Here is an 11,674-nt window from a genome sequence, read left to right as displayed (position 1 = left end):
CTAGCATAACGTATTTTATTAAACCCCAGAAGAATCATTATAAACTAGGATTTTTCTCCCATTATTACTTTGCAAATCTTAGTGGTGAGGTTTAGAAATCCTGTAAGGTAATACTAAGCGACCCTCAAAGCTAATCCTTCAGCATAATCATTAACAGCATTCAACTCTCTGTAGTCCCAGAGGCAGAGCCAGTTTTCTGCAGACCCTGCTCACGTGTCTGTCTACCTATCTGTGTACGGGTGGTCATGTAAGCTGTGGCACCCACATCCCCAGGTAGATGTGGTGTTGTAAAACCTTCTTCCTTCCTGGGGATTTTATCTCACTTTCCTTGGGTATACTTAAACTGTCAACACTCTTAGTTTGATGAGTTCCTCTGACCTAGATTCCCTCTGCTTGCTAATGCTGTTGGTGTTAGATGTAGGTGTCTGTTGCCACACCAGGCCTGCCACTGCTTTCCCTCTGACTTCTTCCAAACCCTTCATGTCTGAATGTTAGCCTCCTGGCTTCCCTCTAGCTTGCACTAGGTTAAACAAGGTGAAAGGGAATGTTACTGGTCTGCAGGCAGTTCTCTGGCTTCTGCATCCACAGTGGGAAAGACTTCTGCATCACATCATCTGAGCCTTTCTCCACATGCAGCTGCAGTCACTTTGTTTTCGCTTCTGTGACCTGCATGCCTACAAAAGCAGGAGCTGGTGGAGGTAACAGTATTCTAGGTGAGTTCAAAGTGGGGGAGTGAAAATGTCCCTCTCTGCGTTTCCTCTTCAAGCTGACTTGACTAATCTAGTCAATAATTTTAAATCCTAAATAATTTTAGAATCTTCTTAATTTTTTCTTTCTCTTCTTCTTCTTCTTCTTCTTCTTCTTCTTCTTCTTCTTCTTCTTCTTCTTCTTCTTCTTCTTCTTCTTCTTCTTCTTCTTCTTCTTCTTCTTCTTCTTCTTCTTCTTCTTCTTCTTCTTCTTCTTCTTCTTCTTCTTCTTCTTCTTCTTCTTCTTCTTCTTCTTCTTCTTCTTCTTCTTTCTCTTCTTCTTCTTCTTCTTCTTTCTCTTCTTCTTCTTCTTCTTCTTCTTTCTCTTCTTCTTCTTCTTCTTCTTCTTTCTCTTCTTCTTCTTCTTCTTCTTCTTCTTCTTCTTCTTCTTCTTCTTCTTTCTCTTCTTCTTCTTCTTCTTCTTCTTCTTCTTCTTCTTCTTCTTCTTCTTCTTCTTCTTCTTCTTCTTCTTCTTCTTCTTCTTCTTCTTCTTCTTCTTCTTCTTCTTCTTCTTCTCTTTTTATTTTGCTTTTTGTGTCACACTCGGCACTACACAGGGGTCACTCCTGGCTCTGCACTCAGGAATTAGTCCTGGTGGTGCTCATGGGACCATATGGGATACTGCAAGTCGAACCTGGGTCAGCTGCGTGCAAGGCAAACGCCCCACCTGCTGTGCTATCGCTCCAGCCCCCCAATTTTTTTCTTTGATTGGACGACACTCACAGTACTTGGGGCTCAATCCTAGAAATGTTCCTGGTCATGCAATGCCTGGGATGAACCCTTATCTTTTACACGCAAGGCATGTGCTCCACCCATTGTGCTAACACCCCACTCTATCCCATCAAATTTTATAAAGAAGTCACCCTTGTTGCTTGGAACATAGTAAAATCAGCTAGGGAGATACATTAAGTGGAACAAAGAAAACCTCTTCAACAAACACTGTTGGCAAACTTGATAGCACACGCAAAAAAACTGAAACTGCATTTGTATCTCACCCCATTCAACAAAGCTGATCCTGAGATTAAAGACTTGAAAATTAGTCCATATTTTATAAAACAAAATTAGGAAAATTAAGCAGAGTCCTTTAGAAATAAATCTCAAAGTTGTCTTCAATGATCTAACTCCATTGGCAAAGATAACAGAAACAAAAATAAACAACCAGCACTATATCAGATTCAAAGATTATTATTATTATTATTTTTTTTTTGCTTTTTGGGTCACACCCGGCGATGCTCAGGGGTCACTCCTGGCTCATGCACTCAGGAATCACCCCTGGCGGTGCTCAGGGGACCATATGGGATGCTGGGATTTGAACCCGGGTCGGCCGCGTGCAAGGCAAACACCCTACCCGCTGTGCTATCACTCCAGCCCCTCAAAGATTATTTTTTGGCAACATCCAGTGATGGTCAGAAGTTATTCCTACCTCTGCTCACAGAAATTACTCCTGGCAGTGCTTGAGGGACCATATGGGACGCCAGTGATAAATCCAGGTTTGCTGTGTGCAAGGCAAACACCTTACTCACTGACTAGCTCTCTACTCACCTCAGATTAAAAAGTTTTTATGCGGTGAAAGAAACTCAGGCTGAAATAAAAAGACGCCCTCTGACAGGAGGAAATATTCCCGTACCATACATCAGGTAAAGGCGAGTATTTGAGACAAGTAGACAAGACACTCACAAAGGTCAACAGCACAGAATTCTAGTAACCCTATCAAACACTGGGCAGAAAGATGAAGAGACACTTCCCCCAAGAAGACATGTGGAGGGCCAGCAGGTGTATGGAAAAGTGCACATCATTCGGTACACTGAAGACATTATCAGAAAATGAAAATCAAAGTGACAATGAGGTATCTCACATCAGTGAGAAAAATATAGAACAAAATGACAAAGCAACCAGGAATGTGATGAAGAAAGATCCCTGATTCACTGTGAGTGAGAATGTCCTCTGCTCCAAACTCTATGGCAAACAGCATGGAGATTCCTTAAAAAGGTAAAACCATAAAGAAATTCCACTTCTTGATATTTAGTACCCAAACACAAAAACACTAATTTGAGAAGATAAATTCATACCTATGTTAATTGCATTAATTAGTACAACAGAAACAATCCAAATGACCAATGGGACACTAATGGATAAAGAAATTATGGTGTTTACATCGCCCTAATACCAAAACCAAACAAAGACACCACTAAGAAAGAAAATTATAGACCAATATCCCTGATGAACACCGATGCGAAGATCCTCAACAAAATACTAGCAAATAGGATCCAACAACTCATCAAGAAGATCATACACCATGACCAAGTGGGATTCATCCCGGGGATGCAGGGATGGTTTAACATCCGGAAATAGATCAACATAATCCATCATATCAACAAAAGTAAAGATAAAAACCATATGATCATATCAATAGATGCAGAGAAAGCATTCGACAAGATTCAACATCCGTTCGTGATGAAAACTCTCACCAAAATGGGTTTTGGAGGAACTTTCCTCAAGATAGTCGAAGCCATCTACCACAAGCCTACGGCAAGCATTATTCACAATGGAGAAAAACTAAGGGCCTTTCCTCTAAGATCAGGCACAAGACAAGGATGCCCACTCTCACCACTTCTCTTCAATATAGTACTGGAAGTACTTGCGATAGCTGTTAGACAAGAAAAAGAGATCAAGGGCATCCAGATAGGAAAGGAAGAAATGAAAGTCTCACTATTTGCAGATGATATGATACAATATCTAGAGGAGCCCAAAGCCTCTACTAAGAAACTCTTAGAAACAATAGACTTATACAGTAAAGTTGCAGGCTACAAAATCAATACGCAAAAATCCATGGCTTTCCTATATACAAACATTGACCAGAGGAAAAGGACATGAAAAAAGCAATCCCATTCACAATCGTGCCCCAGAAAATCAAGTACCTCGGAATCAGCTTAACCAAGGATGTAAAAGACCTCTACAAAGAAAACTATAAAACGCTACTCCATGAAATAAAAGAAGACACGAGAAAATGGAAACATATACCTTGCTCATGGATAGGGAGAATCAATATTGTCAAAATGACAATACTCCCCAAAGCATTATACAGATTCAACGCGATCCCTATAAGTATACCCATGCCATTCTTCAAAGAAATGGATCAAGCAATCCTAAAATTCATATGGAACAACAAACGCCCACGGATAGCTAAAACAATTCTTGGGAAAAAGATGATGGGAGGCATCACCCTCCCCAACCTCAAACTCTACTACAAAGCAGTAACAATTAAAACAGCATGGTACTGGAACAAAGGCAGAGCCATAGACCAATGGAACAGGGTGGAATATCCCTACACACAACCCCAAATGTATGATCATCTAATCTTTGATAAGGGAGCAAGAGATGTGAAGTGGAACAAGGAAAGTCTCTTCAACAAATGGTGCTGGAACAACTGGACAACTACATGCAAAAAAATGGGCTTAGACCTTGACCTGACACCATGCACAAAAGTCAGATCAAAATGGATTAAAGACCTCAACATTCGACCACAAACCATAAGGTACATTAAAGACAAGGTCGGCAAAACCCTCCACGATATTGAAGATAAAGGTATCTTCAAAGGTGACACAGAACTAAGCAATCTAGTAAAAACAGAGATCAACAAATGGGACTACATTAAACTAAAAAGCTTCTGCACCGCAAAAGATACAGTGACCAGAATCCAAAGACTATCCACAGAATGGGAAAGGATATTTACACAATACCCATCAGATAAGGGGTTGATATCAATGGTATATAAAGCATTGGTTGAACTCTACAAGAAGAAAACATCCAACCCCATCAAAAAATGGGGCAAAGAAATGAACAGAAACTTTACCAAGGAAGAAATACGAATGGCCAAAAGGCACATGAAAAAGTGCTCTGCATCACTAATCATCAGAGAGATGCAGATCAAAACAACTTTGAGATACCACCTCACACCACAGAGACTAGCACACATCCAAAAGAGCAAAAGCAACCGCTGTTGGAGAGGATGTGGGGAGAAAGGGACCCTTCTTCACTGCTGGTGGGAATGCCGACTGGTTCAGCCCTTCTGGAAAACAATATGGACGACTCTCAAAAAATTAGAAATTGAGCTCCCATTTGACCCAGCAATACCACTGCTGGGAATATATCCCAGAGAGGCCAAAAATTATAATCGAAACAACATCTGCACATGTATGTTCATCGCAGCACTATTTACAATAGCCAGAATCTGGAAAAAGCCCGAATGCCCTAGAACGGATGACTGGCTGAGGAAACTTTGGTACATCTATACAATGGAATACTATGCAGCTGTCAGAAAAAAGGAGGTCACGAATTTTGTATTTAAGTGGATGGGCATGAAAAGTTTCATGCTGAGTGAAATGAGTCAGAAAGAGAGAGACAGACATAGAAAGATTGCACACATCTAGGGTATATAGAATAACAGAGTGGGAGACTAACACCCAAGAATTGTAGAAATAAGTACTAGGAGGTTGACTCCATGGCTTGGAGGATGGCCTCATGTTCTGGGGAAAGGGCAACTCAGAGAAGGGATCACCAACTATAATGTAGTCGAAGGCCATATGGGGGAAGGGAGTTGCGGGCTGAATGAGGGCTAGAGACTGAGCACAGCGGCCACTCAACACCTTTATTGCAAACCACAACAGCTAATTAGAGAGAGAGAACAGAAGGGAATGCCCTGCCACAGTGGCAGGGTGGGGTGGGGGGAGATGGGATCGGGGAGGGTGGGAGGGATGCTGGGTTTACTGGTGGTGGAGAATGGGCACTGGTGAAGGGATGGGTTCCCGAACTTTGTATGAGGGAAGCATAAGCACAAAAGTGTATAAATCTGTAAATGTGCCCTCAGGGTGATTCATGAATTAAAAATAAATAAATTAATTAAAAAAAAAGAAAAGAAAAGTGAAATGAGGCCAAAAAAAAAAAAGAACACCCAATTGGAGAGAGAGAGAGATCAAAAGGGAATACCCTGCCACAGAGGCAGGGTGGGGTGGAGGGGAGATGGGTTTGGGGGGTGGGAGGGATACTGGGTTTATTGGCGGTGAAGAATGGGCACTGGTGGAGGGATGTGTTTGCGAACATTGTATGAGGGAAAAACAAGCTTGAAAATGTGTGACTCTGTATCTGTACCGTCATGGTGATTCACTAGTTAAAGAATAAAATAAATTAAAAAAAAAAGAAACAAAAAGCAAAAAAAAAAAAAAGAAATTATGGTGTTTATATACGCAACTGAATGCAATGACATTATTAAAAAAGATGAAACATGGATGAAACTGAAGGGCATGTTTGGTGAAATAAGTCAGAGAGAAAAGAAATACAAACAAAAATACAAGACAGCCCCATTCATATACAGTGTGCAGAGAAACAAAACATGGGAATAGAACAGTGCGTCTTTGACCTTTGATTACAAAACTCAGATTACTGAACAGTGAAGGAAGTAGGTATATGGGATGGGTCTGGGGAGAGAAATAAAGTGAACTGGAAATATAGGATATTGGTGGACTATCTTGGGCACTTTGGTGATTTCTTTGTACATAAAAACCATAAAGGTTAGCACTATTGAAATATGTTATCTAAGCCATAATACTGTTAAAAATTTAAAAATGAGAATTTGAGAAAAAAACAGGTGTTTAGTTGCTTAACTCACACCCACTGACCCCAGTTTGAATCCCGGACACCACATATGGTCACTGACCATCCCCATAGGTCACTCCTGAGAACAGAGTCAGAAATAGCCCTTAAACACTGTGGATGTGTGTTGGATATCATTGGTTTGTCCTTTCCCCTTGCCACTAGGAGCTTAGGTTTATCAGTCACACCCATCAAAGTGCTCCAAGTCACTCCCATTCCTTTGTTTATCTGTAACCATTTCTATCAGTTTATCTGCTCTTCCCTTAATCAAACTCTGTTAATTGGTAAGGTCAGAACTTTCTAGGACACTGAATATTATAACATTGCCTTTCTCTCCTCTTTATGCCTTTTGAATAATTTACTTTAAAGTTATGTTCTTTTTGTATAGACACAAGAAGACGATATTATGTTTTTATAACTTAAGACTTAATTGGCCTCGAATATTATTCCCTTCTGGGCATCTGCTTTCTCCACTTAAGCCTCAGTTGCCCTCAGTTCCTAGCACCCCAAAGTAGGGTCCCCGATGTGGGACGGAAAGGATCCAGGGCAAGCGGTGAGTTATGTGCTACCCTGGCATCGAGATGGGCCTGGCCAAAGTGCCTAATTCTTTTTTTTTTTTTTTTTTTTTAAATTTTATTTAATCACCATGTGGAGGGTTACATAGTTCTCAGGATTATGTCGGTTATACAGTTCTCAAACACCCTTCACTTCACCAGTGCCCATCTTCCATCACCAACCCCCCCAGTATACCTGCCGCCCCCTCCCACCTCCCCAGTCCCAACCCTTGCACATGATATGTTTCACTTCGTTTACGCCTTATTTCGATTACATTCCATGTTTCAACACACAACTCACTACCGTTGTTGGGGTTTCCCCCAAAAAAGAAAAGCAGTCCTATTGCCAAGGAGGCATTTGATAGTTCTCCATTGCTAAGAATATAGAGATATTAAGTCCCGCTGTTTGTTACATAGTTTTTTTTTTTCCCCCTTGCCCCGCGCCACCGAGTTCACGCCTGTTTTAGTAATCGCCACGCTGCCTGACAAGGGAAAAAAAACCGAAAAGGATGGTTATTTCCCGTCATCAGCAGGCGTGGGGCTCTGGCTTAGTTGATAGACTTGTAGAGTATCTGCAAGCAGTCTCTGGAACCGACGGTCTTGCGCTGGTGTCGGCTCCGGCTCGAGATTCCACCAGCGTCCCGCTGTTCCTTGTACATAATTTTTCCCCTTATATCCCATTCCCACGCCACCAGGTCTGTTTGCTTAATGGACATCACACTGTAGTTGATGACACACCGCGTTTCTTCCCGAGAAAGAAGAAAATTTCTTCTCAGCCGGCGTGGGGATATAGCTTAGTTCAGTCTAGTGAGATGGCTACCACTTTGATTGCCTTCAATATTTCAGCAACAGACTTACTATTAGGATCTCCCACAAAAGACCGCCCCATTAGAAAGGATCCATTACATATTGCTCATACTAAGATCATTACATATTGCTCATACTAAGATGACATTAAGTCGCGCGGCCGCGCGGTTTTGGGTTTCTGTATAAAGTCCAGGGAAAGTACAACCAGAAATAACATCACTATAAACTTTTACCCTTTTATGGTGCTCATAAGATGGAGAAACCTAGAGAGAGGCTCGGCGTCTCCGTTTTGCGCTCAGGAAAACCGCGGCCCCTGCGCTGTGCTCAGGAGGGAGGAGTTGAGAGAGAGACAGGTTAAAAGAATTGGGGGATGCCCGGGTCCCACAGCTTCAGCACGCCGTGGGGTCTCTGGTCCCATGCCGGAATTAGTTCAGTGGGCTGCTTGGGGTCCGAGGGCGCTCCCTCGGGCCCCTCCATCATGCTCCTTCCACAGCCGGGTCCAAAAGGAAGCACACTTGGGGGAGGTGGGTTTAAGTATCTAACTGCGGTGGGCGGGGGTCGCCGCCCCCGCCCCCTGGGGACTCCCGCAAGCGCGCTCACGTCCTGTTTTGGCTGAATCGGCGACTCCGTTTTGCGCTCAGGAAAACCGCGGCCCCTGCGCTGTGCTCAGAAGGGAGGAGCTGAGAGAGAGACAGGTTAAAAGAATTGGGGGATGCCCGGGTCCCACAGCTTCAGCACGCCGTGGGGTCTCTGGTCCCATGCCGGAATTAGTTCAGTGGGCTGCTTGGGGTCCGAGGGCGCTCCCTCGGGCCCCTCCATCATGCTCCTTCCACAGCCGGGTCCAAAAGGAAGCAAAGTGCCTAATTCTTAACTATAAGTTAAGAGCTTGATCATAGACAAATGCTGTCATGATCCAATAGTAATTATGAGACTGGGACCTTGCCAGGGATAGGAAAGACTGATCTGGCCTGAGCACTGTAGTCTGAGATTGAGATGGCCCCAGGAGAGCAATTCTATAAGCTTTAATGCATCTCTTATTGTGTCCATACAAAATAATTAATATTATGAATTCTTATATGTTTGCTGGCTGAGGAGAAGAGAAACACATTCATGGGACTCTGCCCTTGGGTGGATCCTCCTGCTGAAAGAGAATTAAGTCCTAGGAGAAGCATCCCCTGAGGGAAAAGAACCTTACCCTATTGCTGACCACACCTATGTGTAGGCCTCAACCCCTTCATGCTGTGGAGACTTAACTAGGCTGTAAGAGTGGGTTCGGGGCCAGATCCACGGGGGCCAGATCCACGGGGGCCAGATCCATGGGGGCCAGATCCACGGGGGCCAGATCCACAGATCGAGAGAGAGACCGAGAGCCAGGAGAGAGGCAGAGAGAGAGAGAATGAAGTAGGATTGGGGAGAAAGAAGCAGGAGGAGAATCAGAGGAGAATGGAGATGGACATGAAATAAACCGATCGAGCAACCAGTTTGGCCTTCTTCCTTCCTTCGCCTGCCTCGCCGCCTGCGCGCCCTTTCTTTTTATTTTTATAAAGATATGGTCCCCAGATTAATTTTAAAAGGAAGACTGCACCTTATAAATGGTCCTATACCACAGTGCTTAACCTTCTGACTTCTGACCTGCAATTGCAGGTGAGGTTTTCTTCCAGCTGATATAACTGGACCAAGTTCAGAATAGGAAGCAGAGACCCTAACACCAGCTAATCTCCACAACTTGTCACTTGTCATCCTGTTGATCTTTTATTTGCTTGAGCGGGCACCAGTAACATCTTCATTCATCCCTGTCAGGTGCTAGTGTAGCCCAATGGTATCTGCTCATTCCAGGAACATGAAGAACCTCAAACCATTCTTTCAGGGTTTTGACGAAGAAGTCTGACCATCTCATAGGTGGGCGGCGACATGGTCTTTTGACGTCCCGTTGAATCCAGTCAGTAACATCTCTAGTCCAGTGGTCATCTCTAAATTGCATTATGTGTCCAGCCCATCTGATTTTCAACGCCTTGGAAAACGAGACAGCATCCCTGGTTCTTTTTTTTTATTGAATCACCATGAGATAGTTTCAAGCTTTCATGTTTGGGTTACAATGTCATAATGATCAAACACCCATCCCTCCACCAGTGCACATTCCTCACCACCAATATCCCGGGTATACCCCCCCTTGCCCATCCTCCCTTTGCATCTGTAGCAGAAAATATTCCCCATATTCTCTCTTTAATTTTGGGCATAATGGCTTGCAACACAGACACTGAGTGGTCATCATGTTTGGTCCATTATCTACTTTCGGCATGCATCTCCCATACAAACTGGTTCCTCCAGTCATTTTCTTAGTGATCCCTTCTTTATTCCATCTGCCTTCTCCCCTCTGCTCATGAAGCAGTCTTACAGCTATGGGGCTATCCCCCTGGCCCTTGTATCTACTGTCCTTGGTTGGCAGCCTCATGTGATGTTTTTCTATACTCCACATGAGTGCAGGCCTTCTATGTCTGTCCCTCTCTTTCTGACGCATTTCACTTAGCATGATACTCTCCATGTCTTTCCATTTATAAGCAAATTTTTTTACTTCATCTCTCCTAACAGCTGCATAGTATTCCATTGTGTAGATGTACCAAAGTTTCTTTAACCAGTCATCTGTTTTAGGGCACTCGGGTTGTTTCCATATTTTGGATATTTTGAACAGTGCTGGAATGAATATATAGGTAAAGATGTCATTTCTACTGAGCTTTTTTGCATCCTTGGGATATATTTCCAGAAGTGGCATTGTGGGGTCATGCGGAAGCTCAATTTCTAGTTTTTGAAGGACGGTCCGTATTGTTTTCCAGAAAGGCTGGACCAGTCGGAATTCCCACCAACAGTGAAGGAGCATCCCTTTTTCCCCCACATCCATGCCAGCACTGATTTCTTTTGTTCTTTTAAATGTTTGCCTGTCTCTGTGGTGTGAAATGATATCTCATTGTTGATTTGATTTGAAACTCCCTGATGACTAGCGATGTGGAGCATTTTTTAAACAAAAATTTTATCGAATTGCAGTGAGATATTGTTGGATATCATTGGTTTGTCCTTTCCCCCTTGCCACTAGGAGCTTAGGTTTATCAGTCACACCCATCAAAGTGCTCCAAGTCACTCCCATTCCTTTGTTTATCTGTAACCAATTCTACCAGTTTATCTGCTCTTCCCTTAATCAAACTCTGTTAATTGGTAAGGTCAGAACTTCCTAGGACACTGAATATTATAGCATTGCCTTTCTCTCCTCTTTATGCCTTTTGAATAATTTACTTTAAAGCTATGTCTTTTTTGTATAGACACAAGAAGACAATATTATGTTTTTATAACTTAAGACTTAATTGGCCTCGATATTCCCTCCTGGGCATCTGCTTTCTCCACTTAAGCCTCAGTTGCCCTCAGTTCCTAGCACCCCAAAGTAGGGTCCCCGATGTGGGATGGGAAGGATCCAGGGCAAGCGGTGAGTTATGTGCTACCCTGGCATCGAGATGGGCCTGGCCAAAGTGCCTAATTCTTAACTATAAGTTAAGAGCTTGATCATAGACAAATGCTGTCATGATCCAATAGTAATTATGAGACTGGGACCCTGCCAGGGATAGGAAAGACTGATCTGGCCTGAGCACTCTAGTCTGAGATTGAGATGGCCCCAGGAGAGCAATTCTATAAGCTTTAATGCATCTCTTATTGTGTCCATACAAAATAATTAATATTATGAATTCTTATATGTTTGCTGGCTGAGGAGAAGAGAAACACATTCATGGGACTCTGCCCTTGGGTGGATCCTCCTGCTGAAAGAGAATTAAGTCCTAGGAGAAGCATCCCCTGAGGGAAAAGAACCTTACCCTATTGCTGACCACACCTATGTGTATGCCCCAACCCCCTCATGCTGTGGAGATTTAACTAGGC

Source organism: Sorex araneus, chromosome 2 (genome assembly GCF_027595985.1).
Source record: "Sorex araneus isolate mSorAra2 chromosome 2, mSorAra2.pri, whole genome shotgun sequence".
Taxonomy (NCBI): Eukaryota; Metazoa; Chordata; class Mammalia; order Eulipotyphla; family Soricidae; genus Sorex; species Sorex araneus.
Note: the sequence above shows the minus strand (reverse complement) of the source record.